Source organism: Bactrocera tryoni, chromosome 4 (assembly GCF_016617805.1).
Source record: "Bactrocera tryoni isolate S06 chromosome 4, CSIRO_BtryS06_freeze2, whole genome shotgun sequence".
Lineage (NCBI taxonomy): Eukaryota > Metazoa > Arthropoda > Insecta > Diptera > Tephritidae > Bactrocera > Bactrocera tryoni.
The window spans coordinates 28,145,437-28,162,404 of record NC_052502.1 but is presented as its reverse complement, the minus strand read 5'-3'; the positions used below and the strand labels follow the sequence as shown (position 1 = coordinate 28,162,404).

At 34.1% G+C, this 16,968-nt stretch overlaps 1 protein-coding gene across 5 annotated transcripts in view; it reads left to right on the top strand.

Moving 5' to 3' along the window:
- Nucleotides 1-9,024: 9,024 nt before the first annotated feature.
- The window catches only part of LOC120774072 (uncharacterized protein DDB_G0284459), a 147,609-nt gene continuing 139,665 nt past the window's right edge, over nt 9,025-16,968 (top strand). For all 5 annotated transcript variants that reach the window (XM_040103389.1, XM_040103387.1, XM_040103385.1 and 2 more), the window contains exon 1: nt 9,025-9,143. The gene's annotated coding sequence lies outside the window, so the exon portion shown is untranslated. The remainder of the gene's footprint in view (nt 9,144-16,968) is intronic.

Here is a 16,968-nt window from a genome sequence, read left to right as displayed (position 1 = left end):
CTCAACTCTGCATACACATCTTCTTGTAGATACTTGAGAACTTAGTTAAGTAAGCGCATAAGCACATATCGATACCTCTGGCTGGAGCCCGAAAAGGCAGAGCAAACTCATTGAATGCCTTCAATTCACACTTTTCACATTGTTGTTGTATTCAGGGTGATTAACATCTACTATACATACATATATGTATGTTTTGCCGTATGTATGTTGCTTTGGTTCAATTTGTTAACTTTATTTCTTTTTGGTAGTAGATAAACTGTTGACGTTAGCAATGACAATTTGAGGGAAGAATTGAATGTCACACTTTTGAGCAGCCTGAGTTTTTCAACTTACATTTTTTTATATTTAAACCTGGGTCTCCCTATATACACTTATATGCATATACATGGCCAGCAATTGAAAAGCTCTTTCGAACGCTGCTATTATTAAAGAGAATTGGTTCTTGCCTTCTTTTCTTAACTTTGTCAACTAAGCCTTCCTTCCTGTGTGTTCTAATCAATGATCTTCGAAAATATATAGCCAACACTCTTTCGAGCTTTAAATATTACTTATTATCAAAAGATATTTATGTGAAGATATATTATTATGTTGTGTAATTGGTTCTATCGATAATTTCCTATAAAAATTTACTTTTTATTTCTTTTTATAATAAAATTTAATATAAATTCAATATTGAAGTGTTATAAAAATTATGAAAAAATATATCTCACAGAAACCTTCGTCCATATAAACAAGAAAACTGTGCCATTACATTGAAAAGTTTCTCTTGAGGTACATTTTTCACCAGAAAAATCATTCACCATAGACAGGAACAGGTAGTAATTACTCGGTATCGAGTCCAGACTAAAAGGTGGATTTATAAGAAACTCCAAAATCGAGTCGCAGAGCTTCCATCGAGTCACTGTCGGCCCGAATTAAGACTGTGATCAAAAGGGAAGGAGCTCATAGTTCCGTACCAATCCCACCAAAAATTTAGCAAAACTTTTTTTGTCGCCAATTCTGGCTTGTCTACCTTCTAAATCGGCCCTTCAAGACGCAATCACGACTGTGCGACCATACGCTTCAAAAATTTATTGATTTCTTTGCTATTTGGCAGCGATTCGCAAGTGGAAACGAGGTTAATAAAGTTTTTTGCGTTAACTCGTGTCGCACCCACACAGAGCCTTATTTGAATTATTCCAAATGAGTTTTTGTGCAATGTCTAGCCACTGAGCAAGCCAAAAAATGCTTACATATAATTTTCATTATTTTGCCAATAATTTACCATTCAGAGTATGCTGCATTTTCAGCATCAAAATTATGAATGTTTATTATCATTCGAACGAACATTCTTTGGTATTTATTTTTTGAAGATTATCTCTTTCAAATGTTGGCCACGGCTAGTCTCAGATGATCCATTCGATGAGTCCAATTTTCGACGACTCATTCGAGCATTTCGAAATGCAGATAATACCACTGGCTGACAACCCACTCCAAACCGTTGTGTTTTTATGGATAAAATGGCAGCTCTTGAATCTCTTCAGGCTGTTCTTCGTCCCAAATGCGACAATTGTGCTTTGTGTCGAAAACGTCGGATCTTTGGGATTGGGAAAGTCGTGCGGCTTCAGTTCTTGCACAAGCCAATTAAGATCTCAGTCCGAATCGACTCTCTACGATCTTCTTGTATACTAAGGCTGCTATATTTTTTTCACTGCGCCTAGGGCGTGGCCTATTCGATCGGATATTATGTAATAAGGAACACTAGGCCTCAAGATGGAGTTGCGAATAGTACACTCAGTAGGCCGATTATGTTGACCATAGTTGAGCGAAGCGTTCTTTACAGATCGTGAATTTTCGTAATAAAGTTGGACGATTTGTAAGCTTTGTTCAAGCGCAAGTCTTTCGATGACGAAATCCTAAACAATACTGGACAATAAAAATAAAAAAAAAAATAAATAAATAAAAATAAACAACTTCGAAAGACTGCCAAGGGTGATGATGGCCAAGACGTGACTACATTGTTTGCTGAGATGAACTTCAATACGGGCTTATGAACGTTGATTCCACGGTTGACTTGCGAATAAAGCTTGCCGATAGAGATTTTTTTGTGTTAAATTGTGATCAGGCTTAAGTCACAGAAAGTACCTACTATCCGCTAGTATGGTGATTGACTTAGTTTTTAAAATTGCTATCTAAAATCGCTCGGAATCACATGATTTTTACTGGAAACAATGGCCTCTTTATCTAAAAAGCCAAATATTTATTTTTCGCTGACAAAAAATATTACGATGATGCCTTCAATGTGGTTGTTACGTGAGATCACGGACTTTCTCCTTCTCACCGAAAAACTGGTACCAAATTTGGACACTGTTAAAAGTTCTGGTTAAATATCGCTAAACTCTCCTTCGAATTGTTTTTATTGTCGAAGGTTAAGATATTTTTAAAAATTTACAAATCGCTGCAGCAGTTAGGTAAACAAACAGAATGAACAAAAAATACCATATTCAAGCTTACTGTGGCATATGCCCCAAATAGGTATCCCTCACTTCACCAGTGTACACTTGCCGAAGCAGGAAGTTGTTCCCAGGCACTTTGGACAGCCTCCAAACGGACATGACCGCATGGCAGGTTGCAGAAGTCAAGTGGGTTGACCGGCACATTTACGCCCACAACAGCATAGGTTTCAACTCACACACACACAAACATACATACATAAATGTATACACCTACGTACTTAGTCACGCCTTTGGGTAACTGATTTCAGATAAGGAACTGAATTGTTCTTCGTTTCATTTAAGTAGTGTTCACAAGCAACATTGACCCGCCCATTCAAGTTTTGCGAAAATTTCACACGCCAAAATTGTTGCCGAGGCGTATAGAAAAAGGCAAATGCTCGTATATACCGTACTAATGAACTGAATTGATACGTTCGTACGCTTTCGTGTGAAATTAACTGAAGTCTTATTTACTTTTGCGAAATACCTGAATGACAGTTGAAGTGTTGTGTGTTGTGATCCATCATATCCACAACAATACTTTTCATTTTTTCTCTTCTCAACCCAGTTCGATACCTTGAAGCACCAATCCTTCAATTTCTTGTCTTCTTCTTCCATATTGACGTAGTCGTTCTTTCTTTTCGCTGTTTGCCGCCAATTGAAGATTCCAAGTGTAGCCAGTTCCTTAACCACATCGTCTTTCCAACGGAGTTGAGTCATCAAGCTATAGTCAGCGTTCATGCCTTTGCACCATATAACAGGAGAGGGTAATGACTGACTTGTAGAGTTTGGTCTTTGTTCGTCCAGAGAAAACTACACTTCTCACTTGTCTACTCAGTCCGAAGTAGCACCTGCTGGCAAGAGTTATTCTGATTTCGAGGCTATCGTTGTTATTGGTGTTAGTGCTGGTTCCAAGATGGACGAAATTATCTACGACTTCGAAGTTATAACTGTCAACAGGAACGTGGGAGAAAAGTCGCGAATGCGACGACTGTTTGTTTGATAACGGGAGATATTTCGTCTTGCCCTCGTTCACTACCAGACACATTTGCTCCGCTCTTTATCCATTCTGGAGAAAGCTAAACTAACGGTTGTTAAGGTCAATGATATCAATATCATCGGCGTACGACAGCTGCTGTACCCTCTTATAGAATATTGTATCTGCTCGAATAAGCTCTGCAGTTCGAATTATTTTCTCCAGCAGCAGGTTGAAGAAGTCGTACGATATGGAGGCACCTTGTCTGAAACCTTTTTAGGAATCGAACGGCTCGGAGAGGTCCTTCCCGATCCTGACGGAGCTTTTGGTATTGCTCAACGTCAGCATACACAGCCGTATTAATTTTGCGTGGATACCAAATTCAGACATCGATTCTCTTTTCACGAGCCTTTTCTAAGGTTTGGCGCATGGTGAATATCTAGTCAGTTGTTGACTTTCCAGGCCTAAAGCCACACTTATAAGGTCCAGACAGTTTGTTGGCGGTGGACTTTAATCTTTCACCCAATACGATCGGTAAACCTTATATGTGATGTGATGTTGAGGGCGCTTATCTCACGATAGTTGGCGCAGAATGTGGGGTCTCCCTTTCTATGGATTGGGCAGAGCACGCCTAAATTCCAATCCTCTGGCATGCTTTCGTCCGACCATGTTCTACAAAGAAGCTGATGCATGCTCCTTATGAGTTCTTCGCCGTCGTGTTTGAATAGCTCGGCCGGCAATAATTCCCTCTTCATAGTCGAGCAATGGAACGACTGCTCCATCGTCATCGATTGGGGAATCGGGTTCACCATTTCCCGGTGTTATGCTTTCACTACCACGCTGAAGAAGTGTTCCCTTCAAAGTTTTGTATGTAAAATATGAAAAATCTTTCATTTTTACATTTCGTATTACGAATATATCAACTATACATTCTACAATAGGAACAAACCTATACCTACAACAAATCGTAAAGAAATTTTTCCAATGAAACTTTGATATTTGGCTTTGTTGTCTTAAGCAATTGCAATTTAATGAGCAGCAATAAATGAGCCGGCAAAGCTAAATCGCCTTTGGGACTTCCACTGACGAAATTATACACTTGCCGATTTGTCTGCTTAACTTAGTTAGCTTTTTCAGCTGCTTGCCGAAATGAAATTATTATTTCATTATTTTATGCAAAATATGCGCCTAAGCACAGTAGCAGCCGCCGCTCGTTATGCCCTTCCGCGGCACGTCATGACCTTTGACTGCAGTGTCATACTGCTTTCCAAATTTCGCGGGCCTCCCTCTTACCCGCGCCATTTTTTGCCACCCAGTGATAGAGAAGTTCGAAAAAGTTTAGCAAAGTGTGTGCGTATTCGCCTGGAAAAATACGCAAGTTCTCAAGATCGTAAGTTTCTTGGCTAAAGTGTGTTTTTCTCTCGCAAAGCAAAGTTCAAATTAACGCCGGAAGTTGCTTTTCGATTTCGTATACCCAATCACGTTTTGCACATCCACTTTTAGCGTTCACACATTTGGCAATTCTATCGTGTCGCGAACTCACTTAACTTCTGAGTAACTTCATAAATGCTGCGTTGTCTGCTTCGAGCACTGAGAGAAAATGTGTATTGAATTTAAAATATGTAAAATTCTTAAAAATCCTAAAAAATGTCTAGACTCGAACCACATCTCAGTAACCAAACCTTCGAATACATCTGAAGTTGACACATCATCACCGATGTTAGCGTCCCAAACTGCTAACCTTATGCTAGAATATACTCGTAGTCTTACTTTGACGGTGAGTCAAAACGGCCGTGTCCACGGACTTAAAAAAAATGGAAGAAGAGCAATATCAGACAATAATTTCGTTGAAATCAAAGAGTGCTTGGAAAGTCTTTACGATTCGACCCGAAACCAACTAGGAAAGAGCCGCAATCTCGATTGGCAGACATCCAATCGCGGTGTGTGAGATAGTGGAGACCATAGGCATCTCAGAAGATCGCATATTTCATATTCTGCATGAAATATTGGGCATATACATAAGAGCTATCAGGGCGTTGGGGATAACCAATTCAACCGGGAGATCACTTCACAGCAGTCGTTGATGGTGTTAAACGCTTTCTTTTGATATCTACATTGTGTGAATTTTAATGAAACGTGCATCTACTGGTGCATATCAGAGACCAAGACTCAGTCGAAACTATGATCGAAGATTCTGAAGAGTGAGAATGGGACGACCATGTGGGATCTACATCGACTGCTTAGAGAATTCAAATTGGTCGAATTACACAGGTTAGGTAGAAAAGGAGGTATCGTATGTGATACAGTAGGCTCATATATATGTATATGCAATAATACAACAAAAAACAATTTCTTATCAAGGGTACTTCAAAATAACACAGGTCAACACGATTTTTGGGTCTGACATCTACATGTTAAATTTTAGTTTCTCCTATGACAAAAATAAGGAAAAAATTTTTTTTCCGGTTAAAGTTTGCTTTCGTAGAAATTAGAGCAATTTTTCGATTTTTTTTTTTAAGCAGAAATGACTGATTTTTATATTTTTTCTACAATTTCACTATAGATTATAATTAGAAAACTTTTTTTTAGATACAAGAGTTGTTTTTATTCAAGATGTGTGATAAACAATAATATATAAATGTAAAATAACAAGAAATTACTGTCTAAAAGTGCATATTTTTTGTATTTCTTTTATGCTCATATGAGCTCTCTCGTATTAAACCCCAAATATACTTATCGATGTAGATCAGCCAAAAGCAAACTTAAAGAACTAAAGATTAATATTTAAGTGTTTTTCAATGTCTAGAATCAGAATCAAAGCATGAGATAAATAAATATTTTTTTGTTGACCGGTGTAATTTAATAGGTACTTCTGGTGTATCGTATATGAGACGGTAGGTCTAAATGGGTTAAATTTTATTCGGACTTAGAATTTGGCCAAGGAAGGTATGATTTCGACTAATATGTTGAGAAGGCTTATTGTGTCTTTTGGGAATTGGGCAGAGCACACTTAAATTACAATCGTCGGGCATGCATTCGTCCTACCATATTCTAGAATAAATATTTAGCCGACTGGTCTCGTACAAATAATCGATTTGGACTAAGAATTTGGTAAAAAAAAAACGTCTGATTTCAATTAATATGTTCGAATTCAGTATTTTTAATTACAGGTTACATTTCCCATTTCTCACCTTCATCTGGGTATCGGTATATGTAGAAGTGGTTGCACCTAGTATACATACATACATAGGTCCATGACATTGAAAACCTTTCCACCTTTAAAATTATTCTCTCAGTGTAGTGCAATTCACGCATAAAACGCCCCCTCCGCGTTACAAACGAACCAACAAGTCATCATTATCGTTTAATTCCTCGCAGAAGAGACAGTGAGGAGGGCGGCACACGCACGCACTCACGCACTTAAACCACACTCCTCTACAAAAATAAAAATGTATAATAAAAAGTTGGCGTAGTAAAATGGAGGGTGACCAGAACCGCCGCAAGGTAAGCAACCCGAAGGAACGCACCGCAAAAATATGAACAGAGAATGTGGAAGCACAGGAAGTATTATTGTTGTTATTGTCGACGATGTGATGGCGGTGGCGGCCCCGAAAAAAATATATGTACATATGTAAATTCAAATTCCGCAACGAACTTTAACATTTTTGGACAGTTCGCGTATAAATCTTGAAATGTTTTAATTTGTTCGCGAATCGATTTGTGTGTGCACAAGACCTTGCAACGCGCGCCCGCCAAACTTGCCGCGCATTCATTCAACGCATGGCTTGTACCTTGCAGACGCGGTCCTTGCAGCAACAGCGTCAAGCGGACAGCCGACAGTCTACGCACCGAGACGCCGCCGTCATTCTTGTGGCTCAGCGCCTCTCAAACTCATATTTATGTTTTATGTATTCGCTTTTTGTATTTGCATTTGTTGTAACAACACTTCGCAGTGATTTCGTATTGTATGATTTATGAATGACATTTCAAGTTTCTCTAAAATATTTTTTTCTCTTGTTGTTGGTTTCACCTTGTAAAGGCTCTTCTCGTTAATTTAAGATTGTACAATTTCATATTCCTAACAGTTTGTCCGTCAAGTTAATAAAAAAAAACAAAGAAAAATAGCAATATTTGTATTGAATTGATTAAAAAATAACTGTGACAAATGATTTTCGGTTAATATGTCGCCATGAAGAGAAAAACAATGAAACAACTACATATAACAATTGTTAATGATCTCTTTCAGACTATATTTCGAAACTTTTGCAAATTAGACGGTAGCCTTGGTAGGTAGGTAAGAGGACTTCTTCCATAAACTTGCTTTCTCATTTCATCTTTGCGCTCAAATCACTTTGTGCTTTCGATGAAACTACTTATGTATGACCGCTATTCTTTTTGTGGACAGCTATTCAAGGTTTGATGCCTGATAGGATCCAAGTATTCCATGCCTGGTTTGTGCTGGGCATTCACAGAGAAAGTGACGAATAGTTTCTGTGTTTCCTTTCAGCTTGCAGTGGCGGCAAAAATTGTTATAAGACAGAACCATAAGGAGCGCATACTCTCCAAAAGGCCAGCCCTCAATTATAACATTTAGTATCTGTAAGTCTGCATATGCTATATCTGTACCTATTTAAAGAGTGCTTAGTCTAGTCCTGTCATACTTGGACCTTAACTGATTCGTTATCTTGCAGCTTGTTCTAAATATTCATCTATTCTGAGCTATTTGCTCAAAATGCGTATAAACCTCTATTTTGATAGTGCGCAAGCATTAACTCCGCCTCGAATCGAAATCGAAATCTTGTACCTTTTCGTTGGCGAAAATGTTCCTGTGACCTAAAACCCATCGGCGTACTCTACGCCTAGTACTTCCGCTTGAAAGATGCCGGCTAGGTTTACTAGACGTAGAATTTTCCCGCCCGTGCTCCGCAGTGCATTTTGAACCCGTCGGTATAGATAGAGATAAAGTCCTCCTTTCCTACTAAATATCTTCTCCATTCACGTCTAGAGGGTAATTTTATCCCAAAGTGACTATTGAAACCTAATATTGAGGGGATATAGTCTGATTTACTTATGTTTAGCTGGTTTATGTTGGCGTCATGTTCGTAAGCTTTCTAGTTCCAACCTCCTAATTCCGTTATTCCGATAGCAGAACTTGCTGTTACTCTCTGAGTAAGGCGTTTATGGGCAGTTGATGTAAGAACATATTAAGCACCTCGGTCGGACATGATCTAGTGCCTCGGTGACCTCTATATAGTCAGGCTTAATTTCCTGATATTATATTCTTGCTTGCCGGCAAAACAGTGCTTCATAAGTCAGAAATTATCTAAAGGCGGTATATATTCCTTTTCGGCTTAAAGCCGCAGCAGAGATTAATGTTTTTTTGGTTTCGAATGAAAAAACTTCTCTTAAATAATTTGTGTAGGGTTTAATGAAAGTATTAAAATCAGGGAGTATATGGTCTATGCTTATATATATTATATAAAATAAAATAAAATATGTATTTACATAGCTTATATAAAAAATTATAATATTAAAAATTAGTTAATAATTTATATTTTTATTTTCTTTTCAGAAAGTGCTATTTGGTTGATGTGAAGTGAAAAGTGTGATAAAGTGAAGTGCAAAAAGTGAAATTAAATTGTGTGAAAAAAGTGTTTTGAAACATGATTGGAGCGGATTCTTTTACAAAATGGGTAAGTGCCATAAACCATAATTTAAAATTTGAAGTTAAATTTAGAATTTATTTACAAAATAATTGTTTTTTTGTGCCAATTCAAAATTTCCAAAACGTATATCATGATATCTCTATGACAGATCATAGATTTACGTTCTCTGCCTTCTCTATCTATACGTTCTCTGGATGAACGTTCTCTGGATAAACGTTCTCTGGATAAACGTTCTTTGAATATACGTTCTCTGTATACGTTCTCTGCTTGGCGTTAAGCGTTGCCAACCACTGTTTACATATAAATTCAGCAATTTGTGTAGTGAAGGCACACACCTTAATATATATTTTGTGTCATTGATTATTCTCCGGTGCGACATCTAGCGAAACTCTTTTGTGTTTTGCGTTTTGCCAAACGATAAAATCATTTAACTGAGACCTCGCATGTAGATGCCGCTGGGTGTTAAAACACTAACATCTTGAAAGTGAGGCCGTGAATAAAAGAAAAGAGTTTTGTTCAGCTTCGGCTGTTCGGAATAAATGCTTTATGACTGTCAAAACAATCAACAAAACAATCGTCTATTGATGTGGCGACTGTAGCTCTCGCAGAATGGATTCCATCAACTTACTAATAATTTTTCAACCTTGTTATGACTAAGTTAAATTCCAGATTTTTGTCGCTGCTTCCTAAAACAGATTATTCTTTTGCTTATATTCTCACTCAGATATTTATTATTTATTTATATTATATAATAATTTGTAAAAAAAACAGGAAATTGCTTTTCATCAGATCAGCTCAGTTATTATGACGAGCTATTGACTTCCTTCCATTTCCATTGTATTCTATTCTCAGTCCATTTTTGGCTTTCAATTCGCTTTTTTATTGCAAAAATTTTCAGCAAAATCAATTCAGATAATTGCTTTAATCAAGTAAATTTTATTATATGCTATGAAATTAAATATTTGACGAGTTGATTGCTTGTCAACCAAACAGTAGCTTTCGTCTTTTGGGCGCAAAAGTTGAGTGACCTCTAAACTACAAAAGTATATTTGGTTAAACAAATAAATAATAACAAAATTATGGAAAGGAAATATGTAATGGGTTTATATATGCCCATTATGATGTAATTATGAGAGCAGAGATTAATTTTTCTGGAATTGTTTTGTTGGTTGGGAATTTGAGTCGCTCTTAAGCCAACATTCGGCCATTTCTACTCCCAAATTTTATTCTAGAGTTAGGTGTAGATGGCAAAGATTACAGTAAAAGCAGGGCTATACTCAAGGAAAGGTCAGTGGAGGGAGGTTAAGAGACTTTTATATGTGAAACATTTTATTTGACTAGATATCTTCATGAAATTTGCCATAGATTACTGTCCTACGCTACAATCCTCGTATATATTGTTCATATCGGATCAATATAGCATACAGCTGTCATTCAAACTGATCAATCAATCAAGATAAAGACTTTGGTTCTTTAATATCAATCTTTTGCAAACTCGATTAGTAATATTGCTTAATAATCAGTACTGATTTCCGGGACCATTTTCCTTATATAATTAATACCAGCATTGAATATATTGCTGCCGTTCAGGCATGTGTTGTTGAAGACCTCAATTTGTAGATTTTAATTCGTTCTCAAGAATAGCAACTGTCTCAAACCACAACCTGACTAATTTCGAAAAAGAATATGGGCTCTATATAAATTTCCCACTCACTGAAGCCCTTGGACCACCGTAAACTTCGTGATTTTGCCTTGGATCAACTAGAAAACGATAACGATTTTTTTTAAAAGAGTCATCTTTTTCGATGAGGCGCACTTTCATCTAATTGGTGTGGTAAATAAACAAAACTGTTGACTCTGGTGCGACACCTTTACTGTCAAAGAAGTACCTTTTAGATTGATGATAAGTTGTGATTTAACGCCATTAGACTACTTCTTGTGAGGTTATTTCAAGTCATAGGTCTTTAACAATAAACCAGACTCTCCTCTAGCTTTTTTTTGCGGGTGTGGGGTGGAAAATACCTTCCGCATCATCAGTGCTACCGTCAACGGCAACGGTATCTGTTACTTGCAGGTCACCAAAAACCCTTCTCTAAGGAACCGTTTATAGCTTATAAATAATATTGCTTCGCCTGACACTGTTCGGTAGGCTAATGCTATTCCGAGGGTTGCAGTGCGGTGCACTCTGGCCACGACCTTACGCCGGTTTTTCTTTTTAAGCACATCTGGCCAGATCGCAGCTCCATATAATAGGTGTCAAAAAATCAATTTTCACTTTTTAGTTGATTCGGATGGAAGATGAGATGCTTTTTCACGTGATAGAATACAAAAAGTTTTCGCACGTTAGCTCCCTTTTCGTAGACCAGGTCACATATAGTGAACGGTATGCTGATGGCAAGTTGGGATATTATTTTCCCTTACTGATTAGCACCATCCGTTGCTTTTTCCAGGGTTCAGAGAATATTTCGGCTTCTAGGCAGACGTGGTTTATATTCGATAGCTCTGCAGCGGCTATTTTCAGGATTTCTGCTGGGATCCCGCCCGGGCCGGGTGATTTGTTGGCCTTGAGCTTGTTGGTGGATAGTTACAGCTCTTCGAGGGTAGATTCAGGGATTTGCGGAAATCTTAGAGTATGTTCTGCATCACTAGCCTTTTTTTCGTGTGGGGAAGAGTGCGTTTACGATGTGATCCATTTTGGCAGCGGTTCAGGCAGGTAGCTTTGCTGCTCGAGTACCGACTTTCTTCATTACTATTTTATACCCAAGTCCCCAGGGGGGAAGAAGTCATATCACTCATATTGTAAAACCCTGTATGTATTCTGACACTCATCTCAACATATTTTGTAAGATTATTTTTAAAATAATAAATTGTTAAAATAATAAATTTTTAAAAAATGTCGTCCTTCCTTAGAGGCTTTATTTTATTATTTCGAAATAAGTTTTAATATTATTACGTTTTAATTTCAAATTTCACAGTTATTTTGTTCGCTACACTTTTCGATTACTTCTGAGAAGAATTCTTACTCTCAAGAGAATTTAGCAAATACATAATTTTGCATCTTTTTCACTCACTCAAATGCTCTCTCCGTTATGGTTCTTTGCCTCACTACTTTCATAGTTTTATTTTATAAAAAGTTTCGAGTGATTCTGCCTAAATGTATTAATTATACTCGTATAGCTCTTTGCCATTCTGCCATTCCATGCCATTTCTGTGCTTTAGTAATTTAAGTTTTATTGCTCACCTCACGCAAATTCTGAACTGAGTAAGTGAGCTGCTCTCCATGCATTCTAGTTTCTTGTTTTTTACTTTTTTGCTCGAAATTTCTGCTTTCTCGCTTTGAGTAAAAATAAAAGAGTGAGTAAAGGTAACACACAAATCAAAGCGAATGATGAACAGCGTGAAAATTAATAGTCACAGCGATTTCGAGCGACAGTGTCTAACAATATTTCCACAAAGTAACATATTCGCCTCGCAGTAAGCAAATACAATTTAAAGAATTTGAGTTGAAATTTTTTTAAATTTATTTTTGCCTAAATTTTGCTTCGCGACCTTCTCTGTGCGTTCTTAGTGGCTTATTGCTTACGCTAGCCATTTTCGGCGATTAGCGAAAATGCGAATTGGCCAAACTTCGGCTCAAGCAATGCTGCCACCACTCACGATGGTATTAGCGAGTATACAGAGATGGTAGAAGAAAGCGCATGGGAAAAGTCGCTAAAGCTTGTAAAATATATAGTACATCATCAATACCACAAGAAAAAAACCACAACAATAACAACCACGCATGCCAATAGCGCTCACAAACGATAGAAAAATGGAATAATAACAAAAACAGCAAAACCAACAAAATGAGCTTGTGATTTTCTGCATGTTTCTTTCTTTGCACCTGCACTACCGGCTCTCGCGCTCGTTATTTTGCCGCTATGTTCGCTTCTGGCGCTGTTTTTGCTGCTCATCTGCTTTTCCACCTTCTTCTTCATGCTAGCGCCTGTGCTCCAGCACTTGCTTCCATTCCCCTTGTGCTAACTTTTCAATTTTACTGTTTGTCTGCTTCCACGCCTTCGTTTGCTTTCATCAACGCACGTCGGCTGGCGCCCGATTGGAGTTCGTATCTTAAGTCTTTGGTTAGCCAAAGTTCAGTTTCTTCGTGTACGTCGTCAGTGTTGGTTGTGTCTAGCGGTTGAACTCAAGACTCATTTGAACTTGGAGCATAAACAAATCTACAACAACAAACGCAAATTATAACTGTTGCAAATAACAATAAAGTGAAATCCATAAACAACAATTCTACGTATCTTAACACGTGCGCGTGTGTGTGTGTGAAAATTGTGCAGAAATATTTATTTCAAATAAAAAAATAGATAAAAACGGTGTACATAACACTTCAATTAATAACAACTAAAAATTTTCATTCGATTTTGCTTACATCTCACACATTTACAAATACATACATATTTATATGTATTGGCGCAGTAAGTTCTGAAAACAAAACGCAGTGCTCATCGAATTTCCTCTACATCGAGTGTACGAAGTAAGTGTGCAAAAACGGTTTAACTGTGTGCCTGTGTATTGGTGTGTGTACTGCTGCTGTGAAAGTGCAAATAAAAGTTGTTAAACTTGAAAGAAAATAATTAAATGCGTTGAAAGCTCTTCTATAATGATTCTAAGTGAAATTTTGTTGCCCTAAAAAATGAAGAAAAATTTGCATGCGTCAGTTTTAGTGTGGAGAATGAAGCAAAAACAAAACTAAAATATACTTAAAGGGGCTTGGATTATTTGCAACAACAAAAACTGATAATTTGCCGAAAAAGGTAAACAATTTGTGGTTTTTGTCAAATATTCGTGATATTCCTTGGCTTTGACTCTTTAAACTAATTTTAAATCATAAGAAGTATTTGTAGGTAAAAATATTAAAGAAAATATAAAGAAATTTATTTTTCAATAAAGAGAGATTATATATAAAATTGATCTACATACATGAAAATTAAATTTAACTCAAAACATAATACTTATTACACATTTGGCATATTATTGGAATGACAGTATGATAAAACTATGAAATATACTTAACAAAGCTTTTAACAATTTGCAGAATAGTATTATTGTATTGTATAAAAAATATTCCAAATAATAATAAAAATAAAAAAAATTGTTTTGATAATAATATTAAAAAAATACGTATTTTTTCAAATTTTCAATATATAATAAACAAATGTTTTTAAATTTTCAAAATATGAAACAGAAATATCCCAATATTTTTTAACAAAAAATTAAATTTTTTTTAATTTTAATATATGTATATACATATGTAAATATAATATGAAAATAAAAAAAAATTAGAAATTTCAATGCACAAACAAAAAAGTGTCAAGAATTATTAACAATATCATAAAAAATAACAATGTTTAAATTTTTAAAATAATATTAAAAATTTCAATATGTATAACGTAAAAAAATATTATTTTTTAATTCTTATTATAACATTTTTTTAAATTTTAATTTCAATATTAAATTCAAAAAATTAAAATTTCATTGCAAAATAAATAAATGTTAAAAAAATTTAAAAATATTATTCAAAAAACTATTTTTAAAATTTCAAAATAATATTAAAAAATTCAATATAACGTAAAAATATATTTTTCTAATTTCTATTAAAAAAAATAAAAACTTTTAGTATACCAACACACATAATTTTTAAAAATTTTATTTCCAAATATAATTTAAAAAAGGATAACATTCAAAGCAAAATTAAAAGAAAAATTCAAACTTTTTTTTTTGAAAAAACTTTATAAATTTTCAAACGAATATTTAAAAGAATATTCTTATAATTTCAATATGGGGTAGTTTGTTTTAAATATAAAAACATTTAAAATTTTCAAAAACAATCAAGAATTTTTTTTTTTAATTTTTATTAAAAATTAAACATTTATAAATTTCAAAATGGTATTAAAAACGATTTTTTAATAATATTAAAAAAATTGTGTAAAAAATTAAACACAAAAGATAAATTTTAAAAATTTCTAAATAACAAGTTTAAAAAAATTACATAATTTCAATATAAAGTTTTATAAATAAATATTTTATTTTTATGCAATATAAAATTAAAAAAATATTTTAAAACTTTTATTTTCGAAATATTATAAAAAAAAAAAATAACAATGTAAGAAATTTTTTTTCTAAATTCAATAAAAAAAATTTAATTTCAGATGCAATCAAAAAAACATTAAATTATAATTAAAATTGAAATATTTATAAATTTTCAAAATAGTAATGGGTTGTTAAAAAAGTCTTGCGATATTTTTATTGATTTTTTTTTTCTATTGAAATTGAAATGAATTTTTGATGACTCATGCCCAGCTCTTGACCGATACTACGGCTGCTACTATGCCGGCCTCTTTCGACCAATTCAGCGATTTTATCGCAATTTTCGACGACAGGCCTTCCGGAGCGTGGCGCATCTTCGACCACTTCTACACCAGAACGAAAACTTTGAAACCATCGTTTTGCGGTGGAAATGGAAACTGTATCGGGTCCATAAACTGCACAGATTTTATTGGCGGCTTGAGATGTAGTAGTACTGTAATATATGCCGTATTTTCTCTTTATTTTGCTCCATGTTTGCGGCGCTATAACTCACGAACGACTTAAAAGAAACGACAATCAATCAAACAAGTGTTAGCGCGTGAAATGAGCTTTCCAAAAAGGTATAGCATGACCCGATGCGACGAATAAAACTAGAACTACGCGCTTTCAGCGCCAACTAGCGAAAATACCGCAAGACTTTTTTGACAACCTAATATTAATAATAAGTTAATTAATAATATTTTTAAAACGATATTAAAATTGGCGATCAAAAATAAAAACAAATAAAATTGAAATTTTATAAATATTTAATTTTTAATAATAATTAAACAATTTTTTTTTTGATTGATTTAACTTTTCTTCTACTGAAATTCTTCTTTCTTTTAAATTTACACCGACATTTTTATTTGAAAATATTTTGAAAATAAAAATTTTTAGCTTTTTTTTTATTAATTTTATATTTCATAAAAACAAAATATTTATTTATAAAATTTTATATTTAAATTTAATTTTTTTTTAAACAGTATTAAAAAATTTTGTAAAATTAAAAATAAATAAATTTTAAAGATTTAAAAAAATATAACTTTATAAATATTTTATTTTTATGCAATATAAATTTTATTCAAAAAATGTCTGCGTAAATTTAAAAATTATATAAAAAAAAATATTTTTTATAACACTTCCAGAATCTATGCATTTTTCTTCATAAATAATTTTTTTTCATTTTTGGTATTTTTCATTAAATATAAATGAAATAATATTTTTGCAGATCATACTTAAGTAGTACATTTTTTAATACAAGTTAAAAAAATAAAATTTAGCAAACAATAAAAATATTTTATTTCTAACATTTTAAAAGCTTAAACTATGCTTTTAATTGCCAATATTTCTTTCACTAATAGTATAAACTTTAAATTGAAAAAAAGTAAACTAATATGAAAATTACATAAACATTAAACATTTTATTAAAATAACATACATATGTACATATATGACGAAATTCATTTTTATCCCAATAAATATTTTTTTCTTAAATGACAATATATGTCTTAAACAAAAAATTAAAATAAAAATTAAAAACTTTACCTTATCGATTCCAATAAATTACATTCCACATAACCTCAAAAACCACCAATAATCATCAAAATTAAAAGTAAACCGTTATTTTTTTAGTTTTTATTCTCAGTTGCCCTCGAAAAGCGCGTTTTCCACGAAACAGTTTTGATCGCAAAAGTTTAAGCCAATTTAACGCTTGGCATTACGATTTTGATTT